General features: G+C 33.2%; 1 protein-coding gene across 4 annotated transcripts in view; it reads left to right on the top strand.

Annotated features, from left to right (window-relative positions):
* Positions 1–938: 938 nt before the first annotated feature.
* Positions 939–24023, top strand: part of LOC148612224 (zinc transporter ZIP10-like) — a 38480-nt gene continuing 15395 nt past the window's right edge. For 3 of the 4 annotated variants that reach the window (XM_088593480.1, XM_088593477.1, XM_088593475.1), the window contains exon 1: positions 939–1101. The gene's annotated coding sequence lies outside the window, so the exon portion shown is untranslated. Of the gene's footprint in view, positions 1102–18921; positions 19012–24023 lie in introns of those variants that run through there. The other variant, XM_088593476.1, reaches the window with a different exon arrangement.

Here is a 24023-nt window from a genome sequence, read left to right as displayed (position 1 = left end):
TGTCTAAATATCGGCGTTTTGAATATCGTAACAACCTGTGCCTCATAGCGAAAGATAATATTAAACCCCCAAGTCTGTAAACATTGGCGTTCCCTGCATGCACCATTAAGAACGATGATGTTGCGATTTGCGTGTCTGTAAATATTGGTGCTTTGAGTGACACACCACACAGCATACAAATCATAATTCTGATTTAACGTTTACAAGCAGAATGTACACTTTTTCTAGGCACAGAAATAATTCTTTTTCTGAGTGTATTGTGCATTTAAGGAGGTAGACCTAGGCTAAGGGCATTACTCTTACATGTCATTTGAATGTTCATATAAAAGCATTTTACACCAAACTCATGTAAGCATTAGGGAACTTGGATTGATTTAATTCTGTTTCAAATGAAAGCTTGTTAGGCTTTGGATAAATTAAATATAATACGAATATATCGCTGTTTTCAAGAGTTATGGCCCTTATCCTATGTCTACCTCCTGAATTTTTCCTGCAAATGTCTACAAATACATGAGAGTTCTTTATCCTTTATTAATCACTGTTCTCTCCGGTTTCACCTCGTGGTAACAATATTTTTGGTGGTTGAAAAATCGATTCTATGAACTTAAAATACGTTGACATACTCGGCTACACTTGGAAAACTTCCATTGAATACTGCGAAGTCTGAAATTACCTAATGATTTTATTAAAACCTCAATATCGAAAAGGAAAAGACAAATATCTTGTGTTCGTGCATTGAATTAATCAAAATCATCTTTACAGAAACTTGCATAAAGTATTTGAGTACAGTCTGTCAATACGAAACATCACCGACTGGTTTATAAAAATATACTTTTCCGTGTTTTTTAAATGCTTTGTAAACGATCCCTTACAGTATGTATAAACCCATTGGCGCCTCGATAAATAAATTTTAATTCACAAATGAAACGCTTTAAGTAAATACTTCAGTCGGGTAGATGATGGGGTATATTTAAGTTTAAGAAACCCCACTTATCTCATTTATTTTCATTTATCGTTTTAACTAGTGGCATAATTCATAGATTTTTTAAGGGTCAGTAGCTGATGAATACATAGATGTTTTCTTTCATTTTTAAACATAAGGTAAGGCATTTTATTTTGTAATTTTGCAATTACGGTAGGAAACTGTTACAGTTTTGAACTTTCACAAGATATTTGTACCTAGTCATTACATTTATATTACTTTAGATAAATGTATCAAACATTTTTCGACTCAGAAATGCATTCATTTTTTGTTTTTTAGAATCTTATAAAATTTAATGAAAACGCTTTCATGAACAATGTGAGCGTCTAATACTCTTTATATTGATTGTATTATCGAACAATACGAGCAAAATCGAGGACAGGGTGTCGAAAAAAAAATATTGCTTAAAATTACTTTAAACTAAGATTTCGAGTTTAATCTATCTTAATCCCCAACAGAGAATGTGAACAGACAAAGTTTAATATAAATTAATGAGTAGTTTGTAAAGTTGGATTTTTCAAACAATACTATGGATTCAGAAACAATATATTGTATAACAGGACCGAAAGTACAACTTATTACACAGTTCCATCGGAAACGCCTTAACCAAGTCTGGATATATTGCAGGGGTTTCTAACTTACCGTTTTATTTTCCCTTGATATTGCCATTTGTTATACTGACTTTTCTTTTTGACTTTTCCTTTTGTCTAATTTGATCAGTGATAGTTTGGATATCACCCTTCATATATCTTAAATAACATTATAACTGCTGTTGTATAGTACGTCATTGTATTTTCCCCCCCCCCCCCCCCCCCCCAAAAAAAAAAAAAATAAAATAAATTTATTTTTATAGACAAATGTGTGTGTACAAATTAAATGATATAGAATAAAAGAATAAAAGATACTCTCGCGCTCACGCACTTGTCGAGATATTCCACATGATATCGCCAGCATCAAAATCGAAAGTAACTATTATTCTGTTCATTGGTAATCCGATTCTGGCATTTTTATTTATTTTAACATACATTTATGTTTTTTTAATTACTTATTTAGAAAAAAAAATCTACTAAAATAATTATATTAATTGACAAGATAAAGACCACGCCCCTAATCGATTCTTGCTATACATTTTTTGCTAACATCAAATTTTAAAATAAATGTAAAGATTTAAAGAACAGAGTTTTGTTCAGAAATACAGGTATGTTGTAGCCTAAATATCTAATGTAGTACAAGCTAGCAATAATTTGTTATATATTGCCAGATTTGAATGAAAATTTTAATATATTATGTTTATCTGTGTTGGTATTTAGCTGGATCATGGCATAAAATATCTTAATTCATCTAAATTTGAAGAAATGGCATTTTTGTCAAGAAAATGCTAGCTTGCACTGTATATACATATAAGAACAGGACTCTATGAATTTCGGAATTCAAATCTTGTTTTTGGTAGCTATAGATTTATTCTAAAATATGTTGTTTACTCTTTTGTTGTTAATGTTATATAGAAGTTACAAAACATGAGTTCCCAAGTTTGACTTGTGCTTGTATGTTATGTACATATAAAGATGCATTTAGCAATGTGTCAGCACTAAATTTAACGTATTATCAAACTATGAGTGAAAACATTTCATTAAGAAATGTCCTAGATATTAATTCTAGCTGACCTTAATACAGACGTTCAAATTTTCATTCTGCGTTCTTTTACAAAAAATAAATGAATGTGTTCCTCATAATAAACGAAGCATCAGCGTTGACAGCTCAACGTCGTATTCTGATTTCTAGTGTTCATCTTTAGACTATCCCCGTTTTCAAGGTTGTCCTTTAAGGTGTAAAAATCAACTTCAACAGATTTCGTATTGTTTATAAAAATGTGTTTTGAATGCGTTTCTCTTTTTAAACGAAGCATCAGCATTCAAAGTTTACCTTTGAAACTGGATAAGTACGTGTTCTCTAGTATGAAAAATCTATTTACATATTTTTGTTGTAAATGTTGATCCCCTTTTACAAGATTGACGAGTCGTAATTTTTTTCCGACATCTAGGGCACTAAATATGTCAATGTTCTGTTATCCTGCATTTTGGCCTTTTTATTCAATACGGGGATCATCGTGGTCCGACTTCGAGGACAGGGATTTTGGGGGATTTTATATGACATTGAGTAAAACAAATCGTCAATAAGACCTTTGTGTTGTCATTAAATCAGTTAGTACTAGCTTTTTTGCATAGCTTAATGTTATTTTTAGCGTTGTTAATGTAGGCACGGGCCATTTTCTTTTCCAGAAGGTGGGGATTGGGTAGTATTTTATGTTGAGTAAAAAGTTTCTTCCTGGTAAATACGAAAATATTTTTTCCAGCAACAGCCGGGGTTTAAATTTTTGCTTGAATTATTGTTTAATTTACATTGTTAAGTAATAAAGACATGTTGGTTCATATTATTTTTCTAAACATGACTGAGAATTTTTTGGGGCAAGTTATAAAAAGTTAATTAAGTTGTTATAACAAGATAAAAAAAGAGCTTCACATGGTACTAACGGGCTTCCGTACGATCCTGTTTATTCTGAACAATGATGTTACTTCTTTCAAATTATTAATCTTAAATTTCAGATTAAAGGCCATATTGCACTTTCAAATTTATCATAGTAGGTAACACTGAACAATATTAGCAACGCAGTTTCTAATGATTTAAATTCAAGATATGAAGCATCTTGCCATTAAACGTCAATTTTACTTTGGCCTATGAATTCAACTTGTTTATTGAAGCTGTCAACATATAACGTCAAATTGTTCATATTGTGATATATCGTCATGTTGAAATCAACCTGTCGGAATAATAAAGCAAAAATTGAATTTACAATGTCTACTTGCTCATATAAATGTAATGACATAAAAACAAGATGTCGACATGTTGATTTCAATATGACAATTTATCATCATATATATACAAGTTGGCATAATAAATAAACAAGTTGAATTCAACAGGTCGACATCTTACTAACATGTCATTACATTAATATTAGCAAGTCGACATTGTTATTCATTTTTTCTACATCATTCCGACATGTTATCTTTAACATAGTGATTCGATTCCAGCTTATAACACACAATATAACTTATCATATGACTTATTTGCCACAAAGTATCCTTACAAGGGGTGTACCATATGCGTTTCCATACTGGCCAGATGTAATGCTTTATATAATACATAAAGCTTAGGCAAGCATTTGTTTTAGCTAGAAAAAGTTCCCAGCGTGTTTTTAGTACATAAACGTCAACATGAGAATTTAATATCACTGATAACTTAATTGAATACTATGTTGGTGCTACACATTGCACGACATTCCATTTGTACATGGTTAGGTTACACCCGGGTAATGGCTTAGAAAAGGCAAGAATCTATCTAACGAATATAGAGCACGGCGGCCAGGAAGCATTAATTCTAAGCAACAACCCGGTTATGTGGATTTTTTAAAGACGAAAGACGTCGTTCATGGGCAATAAATTTTAAAGAAAACTTACTGCGTCTACACGATATGTCAACTGTTGCTGCCAGTTATAATTTATCTAAAGGAATCTTTTTTTTATGACTAAGTAGCAGTCTTTGTAAGAATCAAGTAAATTTTGTAAAATGTGCCCCCCCCCAAAAAAAAAAAAAAAAAAGGCTACACATTTTTATATTTGTTAAATTAGTTGCTTTACAGATATATTTCATGAAAAGTATAATTATTCATTCCAATCTATCTGCTCTTAGGAATTAATTCACAATTAAAAATCCAATCTACCACCACTTTGAACACAAAACCACGGAATTTCCACTGTATGGGGATATTCTTTTTAAAAAATTGCCCATAGTATTTCTTTAAAAAGTTGAAAAATTATTTCTTATCCAACTATCTTTTTCTTCCATGTTTCAAAAAGAAAATTAGGGGGTACATGCCTTCTCTCTTCCTGTTATCGATAAAAAAAACCCATAAAAACCCGTTAAATTTTCAGCTTACATGGCTTCGTCTGTTAACCATTCTTCAAAATTCTTCTCTGAAATTACTAATGGAAGTCGACAATAATGTTCCTTAGGGAATTATGCATTACTTTTGATCAGTGAAATAACATGGCCGTCGTGTATATATATTGAACATACGGTTAAAGCCACTTATTTCTAGGTGTAACTCAAAACATCCAAGAGACTAAGATAATAACGATGACAAACATTCTTCGGTTTGAAGAACTCTACAAAAATCTCCGTAGAGACGAAGGTAAAAAGCGAAATTAAATTATAGTCATCGTTGCTTCAAAGCGACATATGACGTGTTGCAGTTTTGTCAATATTTTGAAAACAATCATTAACAGATTGATTAAATGATCCTCTGAGGAAGTCAGCAAAATCGCCATTGGAAACAAAAATTAAAGGACGACTGCATGTTATTTAATTGCTCTTGAAAAGGAAAATTGACAATTTTGCCTTTTTTAGCAAAAATCATACTAGATAGAAACTTTCAACTGATGGAATATTCGTTACTGGGACGACTCCTTGTTATTCGGATTGGTATACTTGTATACCTCATAATATCACTGTTTTAGCTATTTAAAGATTTTTACTAAAGTCATAAAACTCAATTATTGTTTTAATAGTCGAAGGAGGTTTGCATGGAAGTAGCTTATGTACCTTTAAAAACTGCGCATTTTTAATTTAATGAGACGCAAATGCAAATGATTAAAATGTCTTGTCGATAATTAACAATTTCGGTTCTGTATTTTAATTACTCTTTTGGGAGGACTGTTTCCATTTCTTGTTCTATTTTTTTTATTATCATTATTATTATTTTTTTTTTGCTATTTTCTTTATGATTAATTATGGCAATTCATGCACCTTGTTTGAATCATACTATTTGTGTGATGGTATTTATAATTGAAATAACAAAAAAACATGAACCGGAAGTAATATCATACCTGTTTAGGCTAGCATACTCCTCACATTGCTGCACTTAATTTCTACAACTTCAAAATTAAACCGAGTATCTTTACAATATCCACAATTAGTCGAACTTGTCTAATGAAAAAGAAATACGGTCGATGGCCAAAACAGCTGTTTCAATGCCAAACCAAGTATTCAACATTTTTATTACTTATTTTGAGTATTATATCATCTGTTAATAAGTAAATATAAGTCATAACCTTACATGATATTAAACTGTTGAGAATCGGATTTTGTTTTTTTTAAATCTTTATATTTTTCAATGTAAATTTAATGATAAATAAGTTAATCATAATGTTATTTGATAAGTTTGTATTTTTCTACAGTACCTCCGCATAATTCAATTCAAAATTACCCGTGCAGGTCCGGGTGTCAAAAGAATAGGCACGCAGCAGCGCTAAGCGTGTCGTAAAAGGCGACTAAATAGTGCTCAGAACCTTAGCCGGGGGCTAGGACGCTCTGCCCATAGAACAACTGGGTTGTGTGTCCCAGGTGGTGGAATGGGGTACCCCTGGTATGTTACATGCTGGGGTTGTCAGGCTATAATACGAAAAATCTGACAACAAACCATAGTGGTGCACCGTGCTAGGAAAGATGCCACGTTCCTCGCACGTTACAAAATCCTATTGTGGTATTCTCTCGGAATGGGAACCATAGGGCTCCGCCACAGGAGGCTAAATTGCCCGACCCTACCCACCTCTCCCTATTTCCAGCGGAAATCAAAATTTGTCGACCCCATTATCCTTGTGTCCCATCCCATTTTTCATTTCATCAACATTTCATGTTCATTTTATCATCCACTTCATCGCCTGAATATAGCTGAAATATTGTTTCTCGGACGTTAAACCCCAACAAACAAACAAACAAACAAACAAACATCAATTCAAAGTAGGTTATAGACTTTTGTGGCATTGAGAATATTTTACGTGACTATGGTGAGTAGAGCTTCATTTTTAAACGAGTTTAAGAGTAAAAGAATATTAAAAAAATAGCAGATTTAAATTAAATCAACATTAATAGAATATCAAGTTAAAGGTGAGAGAGTTAATACTATTATATGACTGATGATATTTTAAATTAAGTAATGCATTTTTTTTTAGAAAAGTGAGAAAAAGATTTGAGAAATGAAAGAAATAAACATTCAAGCAAAAGCAAGAAGAGATCGAACGAAAATTTATACGTAAAACGTAAAAAAATATGAAAGATTTTTTATTAAAAATTACCCAGAAAAATATTATATATATATACAGACATTTTAACACTGAATCCTTTTGTAATTAGTAAACATTTCATTCAGATATTTTTGGATTCTATAATGTTCACCAGGAGCACGAAAATTTACCGTTGATTTTGACAGCTATTTTCTTTTAACTCAGGGTTGATTCTGTAACTTTAATGTTCCATTGATTTAAGGCTCAGCGTGTGTGGAACAGGGTTGTCTGTACTCAAATCCTGACTGTTGCTTGTGTTGCCAATGTGTAATTTGTGACACGTATCTCAACTATTCCAAGAACAACAGCTCTACGCCCGCGTCAAAAGTTCAACGATTTTGGGTCATTTATGTGTCAGACCCCTACATTTATATGATGGCGCTAACGCTAAGACCATTTTGGTCAGCTTAATAAAGCTGCAATGCATTTAATCTCTTCGGATCTCTCTTTTACGGAAGTAATGTGGAATTGTAAAGAACTCCTGATAATGCAAAGAAAAGAATGAAAGAGGACAGAACACTTTATTAAATGCTTTCGGACTTTGTTGCATAACTTGTAATGTTTGTATCTGTTATAAAATTGTGTAAGCTTGGAGTGCAAAATAACAAAAATCGGTATTTGCGCCCCTTAGACTTTTTTTTCCTTTTGAAGCGATTTTAGCCTTTATTGGTAATTACTTGGCCTGTGGTTATAATTTACGTTTTACCGAAGTTTCAGGCATTACCTCTGTCCTTTGGGCAGTAAATTTGTCATGATAATGCCCTCTATATAAGCAACACAATTTATACAATTTTGAAGGCACTATCACTTCATAAAGGCTATGAATTTATTGATAATTCCATCTACGTAAACAATTGTGTTTATTTCATGAAAGTCTCGATTTCAGACAATACTGCATAGTAATATCCCGAGCAGTATCATGTGATAATGCCTTTTGACATTTTAATGCGCATACAATGTTTAGAAATGGAACATGATCATGTAAAACAGCTAAACTTGTGGACGTCCTCGGGAATTCGGATGCTAGGAATCGGGTCGGACACTGTGAATGTGGAAAACAACTTTCTGGAACGCTGTGGGTGAGTATTAAATTTTTCACAACCATGCATCGTGAATGTTTGATATAAGATGCCTGACGTGGCACACCTACTGGGGAATAGTTTGCCTTGGCCGATGCCAAATTTCCAGTAGTGTAAGTCGATAATGAATCTGCAGCAGCCTTCGATCTTCGAAAATGTCAGAAAAAAATCCGAAATTTTGACTTCATCGGGTTATTTCTCTATCAATGAATCGATTAATATAATTGTATTGAGCGATACATCTTCTAAAATCTATTCTTGGTAATCTCTTAGAAAATCATTCTTTCAAATGCACTTGTAATAGTACCGTTTAAGTTTTCATTTCATGGGTAAAGAAAATTGGACACTAAACGAATGGGAGAAGACGATGATATTGGGGTTTGTATACTTAGAACGCGGATGTTTTAGACACCAAGAACACGGGTAATTATAAATAACACGTGTTCGCAAGAGAATTGAAAGTCCCTATGATGAGAAAACTAGCAGAAACACCAAAAACTGATTCAGTGACCCTGTTTATTGAAAGGAATATGGCCTCCATGTACCCATATTGGGTACGGCCAAACTTACGAATAATGACCATATCAAAACCACGTGATTTAAACGACAATCAATGGCCAAAGAGTGATAATGAATTTAACATATGACATGACATTTCAATTAAAACAGTGATAAATACATCAATTTACAAGAGTTCCTGATATAAATCTTATTATGGTGTGACATCTCTTTAACTTCTGTTCCTTACCGTGATCTTCTACAACTTCAATTTCACGCACTTTGCTTAAACAATAAGAAAAACGATAGAAGGACAAGAATATATTACCGAAGCTAAAACTTATTTGAAAGTCTAAAAATAGAACCAGATTGGCCATTTATAAAAATAAAAGCGGCGCAATTAGAAGATCCTGACCTAAAACCAGTGATAGAAGCAATACATAATAATATTACACCCAGTCTGAATGACTTATCTCCCTTATCAAAAGCTTCTAAGGAATATTTATCACAATGGCAACGCTTACAAATAAAAGACGAGGTCTTACAAATGTATGTAGGAAATTCGAATCCACTGATGGAAAGTCTTTCAGGTGGCAGACAATTTTACGCTGAACTCTACAAAAAGTTGTTTTGCAACAATTGCATAGTAGATTAACTTTCCTAATCTATGTTGTATTTCGAATTGACTATGATTTTATTCTCATATGACATAGCTACAGAGGTAATAACATATATATACACAATACAGACAATACAGATATGAATGCATGTGTGGAAAAACATGTACATGAATACATTTACCTAACCAGGAGGATTCATGACAGTAGATATATATTTTATATCTACACAATTTTTCTAGTTCAGCTAAATTATGGGATGAGAACAACTGGTTAAACTTCAATATATTATTATTTTGCCAATAACGGCAGGAAAGATATTTCTTCCTTTCATTTCGAAAATAATTACATAATAGTATGTAATGGAACTCATCGCCGATGTCGGGGGGATCGCAGAGGTAACACAATCTATCCGCTCTCGGAATGTTATGCCACCTTCCCACCTCCTCCGGTAGTCGATGATTTCCACATCTAAACTTACAGAATGTATATACAAAACTAAGTGGTAAAATAGAAGTATAATCTTCTAATTCAACATTATTCTTAAAAGTCTGTAGTTTAGACCTTTTGATGATTCACTCATGTTGGCTGACCATTGTTGTCTAAATTGATCTTTTAATCGTTGTTCAACTGATCATACGATCCACTCGTTGGAAAATAATTCTGGGTTGCGCGTACGTTTGACATGCCACAACTATCAAATATATTTTTGATAAATGTTAGCCATTTATTTTCGTACCCATAGTTGTTATAAAAGACAAACAAGTTTATACAATATGGAGGAAATCTTGTTTTCTCTTGCAAAATTAAGTTGAATCCAAAATTTTATCATCCTTAAATAAAAAATAATTGAAATAGGAAATCTTCCTAATTCCCCCATAAACCATAAAACTGGCAGTTGACTGTTTCAAACGAAGTATATGTTTACAATAAAAGAGATGAACTCTTTCTATAATATCTAAATTTTCAAACTCCCAAATTTCACAGCCATAAAGTAAAATTGGATTGATGGCTTTATCAAACATATCCAATCGACATTCAATTGTTAAATGGTTTGTTTGGCATTTCCGTATAATGCTATACATAGCTTTATTAGCATGATCACGTAAATGCTTTCGAGTGGCTAAAAAAGACCCACTTTCAGAAAATAATACTCCAAGATATTTATAGCTTTTGACATTTTCTAATTCTTCGTTATTGATAAAGAACTTTAATAACTTTTGTTAATATTAATTTTAAGTTTCCATTTGCTACAATATAAACAAAATTTATCTAATAATAATTGTAAATCTGTACTAGTTTCCGACAATAAAATAGTGTTACAACAACAGGAATAGCTTAAGATATAGATTACGTTCATTTTCAATGTCATCTGAAATGGACTTAATACCATTAACATCTAAATTTTGCAATTATCCCTGCAGGTCATTTAAGTACGTAGAAAATAATAAAGGTGGCAAATTTTCCCCTTGTCGCACACCAATTTCACTAGCAAATATATCGGAGACGTTGTTGTTATGAACAATACATGATTTAACATCACTGTACATATTTTGGATTATTTTCAAAAGTTTACCATTAACATTATTCAATACTAGTTTGTGAAATAGAGAGATTCTGTGAACAAAGTCAAAAGCTTTTTTTCAAAATCTATGAAAATACAATAAAGTTTTTTCTTCTTTAGAGACAGTAATTCAAATAAAGCATACAATGAACAAATATGGTATGTTTTAGAGTACCCTTGCCGAAAGCCTGTCTAGTTTTCCTTAAGAATATCAAGTTTATCAGTAAAATAAGTTAATCTCTGATTTAAAATAGAGGTAAAAATGTTTCCCAAGCAAGATAATAATGTAATAGGCCTATAGTTTTTAGCCTCCATAATATCCCCTTTATTTTTATATGTCAGAATTATGTTACCAATTAACCAGGCATGTGGCAAGACACCAGTATTAAATATAAGATCAAAAAAACATAACGTAATTTTCATTCATGACGTCAAGAGATGAAGCGATATATTCATTTATTATTTTATCTTCACCAGATGATTTATTATTTTTCGCCTTTTTCACAGCCTTTTCAATTTCCTCTCAGGTGATTACACTATTCAGTGTTTCATTCAACAAATCATGGTTCATATCAATGTCTATATCATATTCATCTTGGAAATTATTCTTATTCAGATTCTTAAAAAAACTCAAATAGTGACTCAATTGGGATATCGCTTTTAACTCGTTGACGTCCTTTATTAAAAATTTTCCAAAATTCTTTTGGATTTTTCATTTTACTTGCCATATTGGCATTATACATTTTAATATTTGTATTCATAATTTTCTTATATATTTTTTTCACTCTCACGAAGTCGTTCTTTAAACAAGTTACACCCATGATGTTTATAAAGTCTCTGAGACTTTCGTAATTCTCGTTTAGCCTTATGACAGTCAGCATTTCACCAATCCTTGTCATTGTTCTTATTTGAATTCTGAGATTTTGACCATATATTAATAGTGCCAAGCGTTGCTTTTGCACTTTGGAGCAAAACATCAGATATTTCTGACGTTATAACATTTATATTATGTTTTGTTACATTTTCATATCCATATTTAAAAGATTATCTGAAAGTAAGTTAACTCTGTTTCTGTCTATATTTTGTCTAAAACTATCTACCTTCTCATTATTCCATTTCTTAATTTTATCTTCCTCAGAATTTTGTTGAATGGGTGTGTTTCTCTTTTCAAAAAATTACCCGAAGTATCTATGTTCAGCGATATTGCTGCATGTACATCAGAATATAAGTTACAAAAATCAAGTATTTCGAATGTGTTCACATATTTAAGAAAATGTGAATTACATAAAATATAATCTATTACACTATTATGCTTAGTTGTAGGTCTACCTACGACTCCACCTTCCATTCTACCATTCAGAACAAACATTTTATTATTTCAACAAAAATCTGTAAGTTTTCTACCGCAGCCATTAATCACTGTATCACAACTGTTTCTGCTTCTACTTATTTTCAAATTGTCAAGAACATTAACATCAGTAAAGTCAATCTCTTCTATGTTCATAAAATCATTGGTTTCTATATTATCATAATAATCAATCATGTTTGCAATTCTGCTATTAAAATCACCAACTCAGACTAAATTATTTGAATTTTGAGAAAATCTTTGTAATTCATTTTCAATATCTAAAAAGGCGTCGTCTGATGCATAATTCGAGTTCACTGGTGGCACATATAGAATACCAAAATATACATCTTCCGATAAATTGAATACAATTTTATCAACTTTAAACCAATATACAAACTGGCAGCTAGTTTCAATCGGTTTAATATTCTTTTCTAAATATTTTCTGTAGCCTAGTGCAATACGACCTGATCTATAATGAGATATTTTACTTCTATTCTTATAAGTGGATACAAAGTCATTTGAATCTACCGTATTGCAGTCATCAAGTTTTGTCTCTGTCAAACAAATAATATCTTCTATTCTTATAAGTGGATACAAAGTCATTTGAATCTACCATATTGCAGTCATCAAGTTTTGTCTCTGTCAAACAAATAATATCAAAGTCATTCAACAATGAATTAAATTCAAGGTAAAACAATCTATTTTTAATACCACAAACAGAAGAGTTCAAATTTGTGTGGGCGTCAAGCGTATTGATCTCATTCAAGTGTTCAGTTGCAACAGTTCCTTCTCGGTCGTCCCATCTAGTCATGTTGTGGGGTTCTCTCGGGAAGTCGTACCTTGAGTGGGGTTCCCTCGGAAAGTCGTATTTTGGGCGTGCTCCCTGTTCTTCGTACCTCCTTCGAAAATCTCCATCGCCTCTGGCAAAATCCACATTTTCGTTTCTCGCCGGTGGGAAAAGTTCTTCAACCTCGACAAAAACACGATCTCGCTTGAAAAAAGCCTTTTTTCTTCTGTCATCTGGCCTCTTTGAACTGTGGCCATAACAATTGTCTCTTGTCATTAATTTCCTTAGGAAATTGTTCACTGATTCCGCATGTCGTCCCTTAATGTTTTGCTACCAAACGCAATAACTTTCTCTTGGCCTTCAACTTTAAAGAAAGTCTGGCTATGCCCCTGACCTGTTGCAAAAATACCAGATAAAGGTCCCTATATAGTTCTATAAATTTTCAAAGTTTCGAATTCAACTGTGAAGACGAAATAATAGAATTGGACGAAAAAGAGGACGCTAAATGCGCCTATGTGGTTGTAAATAGCGATATTGTTGCCCCTGCAGAAAGAGTAATCCAGGGAACCAAGGTTTAGCGGTAATCAAAAGAATGCAATCTAGGGACAAAGAACAGATATGGAAAACAGACACACACAACAAAGAACATAAATTAACTAAAATCTCGGGCACGTAGTCTCGGTTGAAGGTATAAAAATTTGCCCAGAGAAGACCGATTCTGAACAAAACTGAGTACAAAAAGGAAGTCCGTGCTTTCTAGGCCTGGCCTCAAAGTACCGAAGGTTTATATATTAGAGATTTTGCAAAACTGATCAACCACTGCAGCAGAAAATGGAGCATTAATTTGGACAGAACAATGTGAAGATGCAGTCTGTTGTTTGAAGTTAAAATTTACCAACCCACCTGTTTTGGCATACTTTTATTCGGATTTCGGGAAAACATTCCTTTTAGATTGCGACGCAATTTTTTTCCGTTTTAGGGGGTGTCCTTTCACAAAAAGTAGAAGTCCAAATTTGACTAGGGGTCTAAGGGAACGCTCAAGCCCCCTTAGTCAAAGAAAGTTAGTCAAAATTTATGCTGAAAAGGGCTTTACTGTGAGATCATTTTGTGGATTTTTTAAAAAATTTTATAGTACAAGCAATGACCGTATTCAGGATAAAACGTAAATAAAGAAATTGTCCCCCCTTCAATTTGATATATTGCATTTTGTTTTGTTTTAAAATGCCTATCCCTTCAGTACCTGCATATCAAAACTCATACGTTATGCTAGAACTTGCTGTAACTACGTAGACATTTTGTACGGCGCTAGATCGACTTATTACAATAAGTCTTCTGGAACAAGATTGAAGCCATCACTACAGATGTTATATGGTCGTCATTGTGAACTCGAGGGTCGTTACTGTGTATCCATCTGCACCAAATGGACCGATTTGTTCATGCAGCATGACATAGTTTTCTTCCCTCTTTCGTCCTCCACGAACTTGATCTTTTATGAGCAACTCGACGGGAGTTTCTAGAAAAGCAGAGGATGCTTACCCTACCGGTGCACCTGGCCCATGCTCCCAGTTTTTAGTGGACTCCGAGTCGCTCATAAATTTTTGTTGCTTTGTACGTATTATTTTGGTTACTTTATATTCTTTTTTTGTGTGTCGTCTCTGTCCCTGGATTATTTTCTTTTGATTTCCGCTAGAATCTTGGCATCCTTGATTACTCATTGTTCCTTACAGTGGTCTCTGAAATAATTGTATCTCAACTCGGGTTCCATAGTTAACCTGATTTTAAAGCTTTTGAGAAAAAAAATATTTATTCAATATATTCCTTCAACTATTTTGGAAAGAGTCGGATACACTTTAAATAAAGAATAATCTATCAAGTTCCGAAGTCATCGTTGCAATCATCATAATTCGGTAAATCGTTATTGATAACCAATTCATGTCTTGCGATAGTACGCCTGAGCCTATATATATATTCCTTCTATTTAGGTCTAATTGTTTTATCTGCTTTTCAAGCCCTCATAATGACCATGAATCTGTATTTTATGTATGATATATAAGACTAGCAGATGGGTAACGTAGACATTTGACCTCTTAGGGGTCCAATATGTATATTAGCTGACTTATTGCCCAAAACCACCATCTCTATTCATCATTGTGAAAGCCCGTTCATAAACGAAAGCCGGTCCGCACACAGTATACATTGGATGTCATTTTTTTTTCAGACAAACTCGATCCGTCTTGAACTTTGACCAATTCAAATCATGTAAAAGACGTCTATATGCTACCATCATGAAAATGGGATTCAGAGTTTCACGGAAAAAGCCCGTGTCTTTACTCAGTGAGGACATATTAAATCAAGAAACAACAAAGAAACCGCCGTCCCTTACATGATTGCTTCCATTTATCAATTACCACCTTGTCTTCTTTTCTTCTTCTCTACATATCTTTCTTTATTTATTGTTTAATCGTGTTTTTGTGAAAATTTAGTGAAAACTCAGGCTTCCGAACTTCCGCCAAGTTCCGCGCCTGCAAGTATATTCATTCTTAGTTTTGACTTCCCTGTTTGAATATCTGCATCTATTCAACGCTTTTAACGTATCCCGTCAGCTTGAAACACTTTTCTTCCTGATCCTTGTAGTTTTCGTCTTCTTGTACCTGGGATTTTCATGTATAACTCATATATAAGGAATGATCGTTCCTGTATCAACTAAAAATTGTGTTTCCACCTCTTACACTTTTGCTGGGACATAAAGTCCCTTTTTCGCCCTTCCATACATGTACATGTATGTACTGGTATTGTCCTTCCTGACACCTAGTCTCGGGTCCCAATCTTTACCATGGTTCTTCCTGGCTGGATGCCAGTCTTCTGATGCATTATTATTTCTCTGCCTGACCGATGGTCAGTTTACATCCCTGGTTCTAGACCAGTCTCTTTCCCCAATACCTTTCGAGTGTCGAGTCTCCCCGTTGATCCCATTATAATCTTCATTGTCATAACTTATTTCTTGGGTCCTGCATGGGTTATTTACTAAACCTAGGCCCCTAAGTAAAAGAAGTCCCTTCTCACGTGACCTTGCTTACCACACTAGAAACATTTGATTTTACCTTTACTTTCTGACCCTTGCTTGTAATTTCTCTTATTACCATTTTCCTCTTCAAATGTTGACTTTAATTCTTTAATTACTGTCTTCATAGTTACGTAGTCCTCTATTCCCCTTTTTCCTGAATTTATACTTCATAAATTCCAAAATTTTACTCTATCCCTATTTTTCATTCTTTATGTTTCTTGAAATGCTTATGTTTCTAAAACCACTTGCATAGCATCATCTAAAGACTGTGGGTGGACTTGACGCCTCTGGATAAGCCAAACTTGCCAACTTTCTTATGCTATGAACTAACTCTTCCAATGTGTCATTAGGTTTTCTTTGTCTATTTCTTAACTCTGTTAAATATAATTCTGCCCGACCCCAGGTCCATAACGTCTTTCAAGCTAGGTCAGCAATTCCCCAAATGTCATTATTTCAATATGCCAATAATTGTTGAGTTTGACCCTTTAAATACACAGCCAAAAACTGTGATTTAACCATTTCATCCCATTTATTTATTTATTGTGCACATGATTCAAAATATGCCCTGTAATCAGCCCATGAAGTAAGTACGATCAATATATCAGGGTGCATTTATATATTTCTATGATCCCCATATCATTTCTATTCCAATACTAGTAATCGAGACTGCCCCTCCTGTTGCAACTTTTTTTCATTTTCATTTTTAATTATGTTCCTTAAAATCGCGCCTTCTAGAAAAGCAGAGGACGCTTACCCTACCGGTGCACCTGGTCCATGCTCCCAGTTTTCAGTGGAGTCCGAGGTGTTCATTTGCTTTTGTTACTTTGTATGTATTATTTTAGTTACTTTATATTTTTTGTTGTGTATGTCTGTTTTCAAGGTCTTTGTCCCTGGATTGCATTCTTTAGATTATCGCTAGAACCTTGGTTCCCTTGATTACTCTTTCTAAAAATCTTCATCATCACTAACATTATATTATGTAGTCTTCTCGATCAAAATCTAACAAGTCACCTATTCCGGGTTTTCTATTTATAATTACTTTTTTCTCAGAATCACTATTCCCAGCTGCATCACTCATTTGTTTACCTATTTTTATTCTTTTCACTTCTGAATTTCTGGGTTGCTATAGGGTAAACATTATTCTTTATTTTACTTTTGCCTATATCTCTTTTATCCTGATTTGTTTACTCTTATTACAGCCCTTATTTTATTATTAAATATTATTTCCTATTTATTTTACAATTATACACCTGTGATCGGGGCTAAAATCCTCCCTTTAACCAGCCGACGGCTAAAGTTAATTACGTGAGCGCCGTCATTTTTTCTTCATTTATTTTTTTTATTCACATTAACCGCCGGCACAATAAAATCTTTATACCGTCGGACAGCATCGTTTCAGTTCCAAGAGGTGGCCAATCTCAAGGTAACTTAAAATGTCTTCTCCGCGGTGTTTTGTTTAGTACTTAAACTTATCTTCGAACTATATTTTAAATGATATAGCCGCCAAGTGTTAACAGAGCCGGTGGTTATTAGCCACTCGCTCTGATGAGTTTTCTTGCTTTCAAGATTTATTTCGTCTTAGCCGCCGTAGTGTAATCTTCGAGATCTTCCTTATGGCAACAAATCTTCAGAGTCGCCAATATTCTTCTCTGTATTTTCTGTTTGTTTCCTCAAAATATTCATCATCGTCCCACCGCTGCCACTAGTGGTAATATAGACGAAACTTATGGCAAGCCAAAGTGGACAAAAATCAATGTTTTATAATATTAGAAGATGAATTTTTAATATTACAAAATCATTTCTTTAATATTAGAAAAGATTTTTTAATATTAGAAATTGATTTTGTAATATTAAAAGCTCATTTTCTAACATAACAAAATGAATATGTAATATTAGAAAATCACTTTGTAATATTGCAAAATCAGTCACATTTTTTAATAATACAAAATGATTTTCTAATATTAAAAAAATCGTAACTGAATATGACAAATCCATTTTCTTATATTAGAAAATCAATTTCTAATATTAAAAAGTCGTTTTTTAATATTAGAAATTCAATCGATTTTTTAAAATTAAAAGTGATTTTTTAATATTAAAAAAAGCGTTTTGTGATATAAGAAATCTAATTTGTAATATTAGAAAATGAATTTGTAATATTAAAAAATCATTTTTTTAATATTTGAAAATACTCATTTTTGTCCACTTTGGCTTGCCATAGAAACTAGTCTCAGTTTGTATGTGGCCAAAGGCTGTTTAATGTACCCTACTCTGAGTATTTAAGGGCTTTAGCATCTAATCAGGGTTACAATGGTAGGGCCGGTTTTGCCGCCGACCACAAGATAAACAAGGAAACCAGGGTTCATTGTGAAAAATATATTACCGAATGAAGCATTTGAAGGCATGACAAGCACCGATTCTATGAAGTTGACAATTATATAATAGATAACAATTTCGCTTTAAGTTCAACAATTAAAATTTCATTGCATTGTCATATTAAACAACCTCTGCAGCTCAGATCGAAACTGTATCTGAGCAAAAAATTTGACTGGCAGCTAATAAACTTTATCTTGAATACCCCTCTTTTGAAGCTACCCTTAACCTTGCACGTCCTTATATAAAGAACACGTTACGAACGAAAATAATTACGCAATTTTTTTTTTGGAAGTAAAATCCCTTACATTTTGACACTGACGGGGAAAATGCATCCACCACCGATGAAAATGAAGAAACGCAAGTTTTTGAATCTCCCGGGTCCCTTATCGATGATGTCAGCTGACATGCGCTAACTGCGCATGTCGAAAAAGGGGATCTCCCGAAATGTGAAGTACAAAGTACCGTAACATGAAATGTGAATACAAAATGTGAAGTTATGAACGTATTTGTGCATGAACTGGTAAGTTTTTTGACAAAGAACTGTGGTATCAATGGTTCTTCATGGATCTCAGCCCTACAATACATTTACATTTTATATATATACAGATATATGCAATGTTTAGTATCTCAATTGTTTGTACATGCATTTGTCCCGTGTCAGTTAAATAGTTATTCTATCCCACGACTATAGGGTATGTGTTTCATACATTGCATTACATGAGTTGTAAGTACTATATACAACACATAGTGCTAAAGAATATTATTGACTCATAATCTTATTAAAATCCGGAAAATTCTTTTCGTCGATAATCGGTTTTGTTCTTTATCTATATTTACATGTGTACGGCCTACTTTTTGACATTCGCATATGTGGGTAAACAAACCTAATAAAATCAGAATTTTTGGGAATAAAATCCATACATCGCTACCAAACACATACATGACATATCAAACAGACATATAAAGTACATACATAACATGGGAATGAAGACATTTGTTTGCATGCCTCCCAACAAAAGAGAATATAAGAACATTTTGTATTACACAAAGTATGGTCTAGCAGTGTGCACCTCCGACGAAAATAATAACATTAATTTTTATATATCTGAACGACTGGAAAAATGTAGTCTTGAATCTATGATAAAATTGAATAGATGAATATATACTGAATATTACATGTCAAAATCTGTATCAGCCCAAGAATCCTATATCACCCCAAGGGCCACTTGGTGATATAGGTCGAGGATTGATACAGCATGTGATATAGATTTTAACATATCATGTTATGATGAAATGAAATTCATCCTCAATATCGACTTTACATAGAGGACAAATTTTATTTTCACATTTGGTTTTATTGAATCTACCTGTTTCTATAGCTTATTTGCTGTTGCTTATTTATAGTTTGGTATTTTGATAATATTTTTGTCAAAGTAATGTAGTAAATATTTTTTTCAATTTTAAAATCAGATTTAAAATACATTATGTTCTTAATTTGTTACCATGTTCTGAATTTTCATCTTTATGAATGGATTTATTCCATTAATGATTGAAATTATCTTTCAGTTTCAATGTGATTGCTTTCAATTATCTTTTCCTTGAAAAAGTGGTTTGGTTCTCCCTCAATTTTTTTAAATAATAATTTGATTTTTGAATGAAAACTGTGAGATATACCTGAGCTAGCTTTGTATGATTCATATAAAAGTTTATTTTTTGAGTTCAAAATATGTAGCCATAATCCAATTGCAGATTTTAATGCTAAAATACTAATAGGGTACATTCCCAATTCTGATAATGCTGCTACATTTACAGCTGCTTTGTTTACCCCAAGCAAATACTTAGCAAATTTAATTTGTAATTTGACTGGGGCATTGTTAAGTATTTAGACTCTAAATTTTTGTCAATTTAGACAATATTTAAACACCACAGTTCACTACAATATAAAAGTATAGGCGAAACACATGATTTGTGTAATTTTAAATGTGCAAGTACATTCATTTTGTCTGAAAACAACATTTTTTGATACAAAATATGGCTTCTGATGCTTTCTTACAAAGCAGGGTTATTGCCTCAGTAAAACTCTCTGGAAGGTTTGAGAATGATTCAAAATTATTTATATCCCATAGCTTGTTCAATGGTTGCCTTTCTGAAGGTGAACAAAACTTTTGTAATTTTTTAAAGCAAAAAAAGTGATTTATTAAAGACCATTATTTTAGTTCTGTCAAGATTCATAGTTAGTGTCCAATGTTCACAAAATTTATCTAATTTATCTATGAATTCTGCAATCCTTCTGCACATTCAGATATTAATACTTGATTGTTGAGATATAGCAGACATGATAACTTGAGTATCATTAATAGATACTGCGTTACATTCTGAAGTAAAAAGATTAGATAGATCGTTGATGTAAATTGAGAAAAGAACAGGTCTCACACCTATTTACTGTAAAGCTTTATACTTTCTATTTCTGAGAACAAATTGAAATAATTGCTTAAAATGGATAGAAATAACCCGCGTGCTTTGTGTTCCTAGAAAACGGAAACGACCCGCGTTATATAATGCCCTAACCCGCAGTTTTTAGTGTCCAATTTTCTTTACCTATCGGTATGGAAACATGTAAGTACTCTTACAAGTGCATTTGACAGGATGATGTTGTAACAGATTACAGAGTATATATATTTTAGCAGATATATCCTCAATACAATTAAAAATCGATATCATTGATACAGAAATAACTAGATAATAAAAGTCAAAATTTCGGATATTTTTCTGACACTTTCGAAGATTGAGGGCTGCTGCAGATTCATTATCGAGTTATGCGACTGGAAATTAAACATAAACCGAACCTAATACTTCCCTCAGTAGATATGCCATTTCAGACACCCTATGTCGAACATTCATGATGCATGGTAGTGAAAATTTATACTTGCCCATTGCCTGCCAGGAAGTTGTTTTTCCCTCATTTATGGTGTCCGACTCGGTTCCTAGTGTCCAAATACCCGTCCCAGCGTGATGAAATTATTGAATTGTGAAATTTAAAAATGAACGGCACTCATTGGCGGTCATGTTGCGCACATTGGGAACAATTCATTATTAGGTTTTATTGGAGGACTCAGGATCCATTTGGTAATTCTATTTTGTGCTCTTAATGATACAAAATATTTATTTTAAAACTACATTTGGACAATTAACTGTCTGGGTTTTCGCCGTATATAATTCACTTATTGGACTTTAAAAAAAATTAAATTCGCTAAAATGAAGTAAGGCCATTTTTTCATCTACAAATCATTCTTGAAATCACATTAACAGGTAGGGCTAAATATTGTTCTTCATATACCCCAATTATGGGAGTTAAAGCTAACGCAATCACCTTGCCCGGCCGTCTGTCACGACGTTAAGCTTTTTTTTCTGTATATACACGTACATATGTAACAGATTTATCTGTTCCTGGAAGGAATGCTTAGATATTTGGTATAAATGCTTTTTATGCTGACTAGCACCGTGTCTCTCTTTCCACGTTCCTCACTTATCTACACTCTGTTAAACGTACGACTTCATTTGACAGAAACAAATGAGTGAGTGTATTTTTAGCAGGACGTGGTGTGCAATGTCTTGTTATTGCTGATTAACGCAGGAATGTACATTATTAATGGTTGTAAGTTTTGATCATAAATGATGATAAGGCAACCCTGTTTAGATTAAATGAACAAAAAAAATGTAAGGAAGACGTAAACTTGTATATGGGAGGGGGTATCACCCTCCCTTTCAAGTCCAAAGTACACTCCATGTTTTGGGTGAAGTCCGAAGTACAATTTTACATTTTGATAAAGTCCAAATTCCATGAAATTTGAAGTACAAAGTACTGCTGTTTTGAAATGTTAAGTCCATGGACTTACGTGCCTAAGTCTAAAGTATATCGATCGTTTGAATTTTTGCGCCTCAGATAATCGTCAAATTGCATTCTGATTACGAAGGACATTAAAAAAAAACAACAAAAACACACACACACACCAATTTCAAATGCATTGTAGCAGTGTACCAGTTTGCGTAATATTCAGGTTCAATGTCGGTTTACGTGGAACACTTAGATGAATGAACTCAAAACTCTCCGACATACTGCGTAATTGAACTACAAACTTCTAGTTGGCCTTTCCCGGTTTCTAAATATTTTCATGTCGAATTTCAATTTATCGACCTCCAAGTCAAAACTGTCTGTCAAATCATTCAAACTTAAGCCACCACAATCATTGAAATAAATCATGTCCTTAGACACATGTCCCTCTCAACTAACAACATTTCTCAGTTGATAAGCTTTATAGCCCAAATGCTACAAATTATCGCATAGACATCTATGTGTCATTTAAAGTGCTTAGAGTCTTATGCATCTAGTTCCAGACACGCGTGTATTAATATAAACGCCAAAGTCTTAGTATACATTTTCAACAAAATGTATGGTGCAGACAACTCTATCCATGCACTTTTAACTAAAGGCCCTGGAGCACTTGCAGCTCTATTATCTAAACTAGCCCAATAGAAAGATTAATATAAAAAGCAATATCACCAGACCAGATTGACACCATTCCCAATACATTTGTATATGCATTACCGAAATTCCTATGCCATCTTTTGAGCAAAATTTTATTTTCATTTGTCATCTCCTGGCTTCCAATGTCACGAGGCGGTAACCGAAATAATAATAATAAAAAAAAACACGAAACCGTGAATGATTGTTTCGGGATTATGTTACTCTTTTGTAAAACATTTCGCAATAAATGATGGCATGGAACCTCTTTCTTTATACAAGTTTCTTGATCGGATCCACTGCCCTCTTTTTGTAAATATAATTGGATCCGCCAGGGCCTGCATGAAATTTCAGAAGACAGATTCAGTTTTCCGACAGTTAGTTACATAGTTTCGCAGGGTGTTAATTTCTATCTATATTTTGCATCTAAAAAAATAGACAACTTGAATATATCGACAGTGAACGACTGATTGCGTAGGAATAAAGAGACACTGATTAGAGATAGAGGTCAACTATTTTTAATTGGATCGTTGTCAATACAAATGCACAATTGTAATTAATCAGCATATTAAGTTCGCAGTAAATGTTGTTTATTGAGTTTGTTTATTGGCGTAAATAACATAGAATTAAATTTGATGTATTAGAAATACCAACAAAATGGACTATCAGCATTTGAACCAAAATGGGGTATGCCAGTGAGACTATTTTATTGCGGTAGTGCTAGATAATTGCAGATGCTTTCAGGCTTTACAAATCGAAAGGCTCTGGCGACTGCTATATCTATTTTGATCTCCGATCTAAATTGATAGTAACCGAAAACACTATATACCTTCTCCAGTGCCGATGTGGTATGCGGTACGTTGGTGAAACAGAACAACCTTTCAACAGGCGCTTGTCAATGAATGGTTATCCGCAGTGACTACAAATGTAAACCAGACGTCCTTCTAAGTCGTCATCTCAGATCATCTGAACACCTCCAGGAGGATATCCACAATATTGTTGTTACGATC

This window comes from Perna viridis, chromosome 7, assembly GCF_037379345.1.
Source record: "Perna viridis isolate PV_CMFRI_1.1 ecotype Kerala chromosome 7, ASM3737934v1, whole genome shotgun sequence".
Classification (NCBI taxonomy): Eukaryota; Metazoa; Mollusca; class Bivalvia; order Mytilida; family Mytilidae; genus Perna; species Perna viridis.
This window is presented reverse-complemented; position numbering and strand designations above follow the sequence as displayed.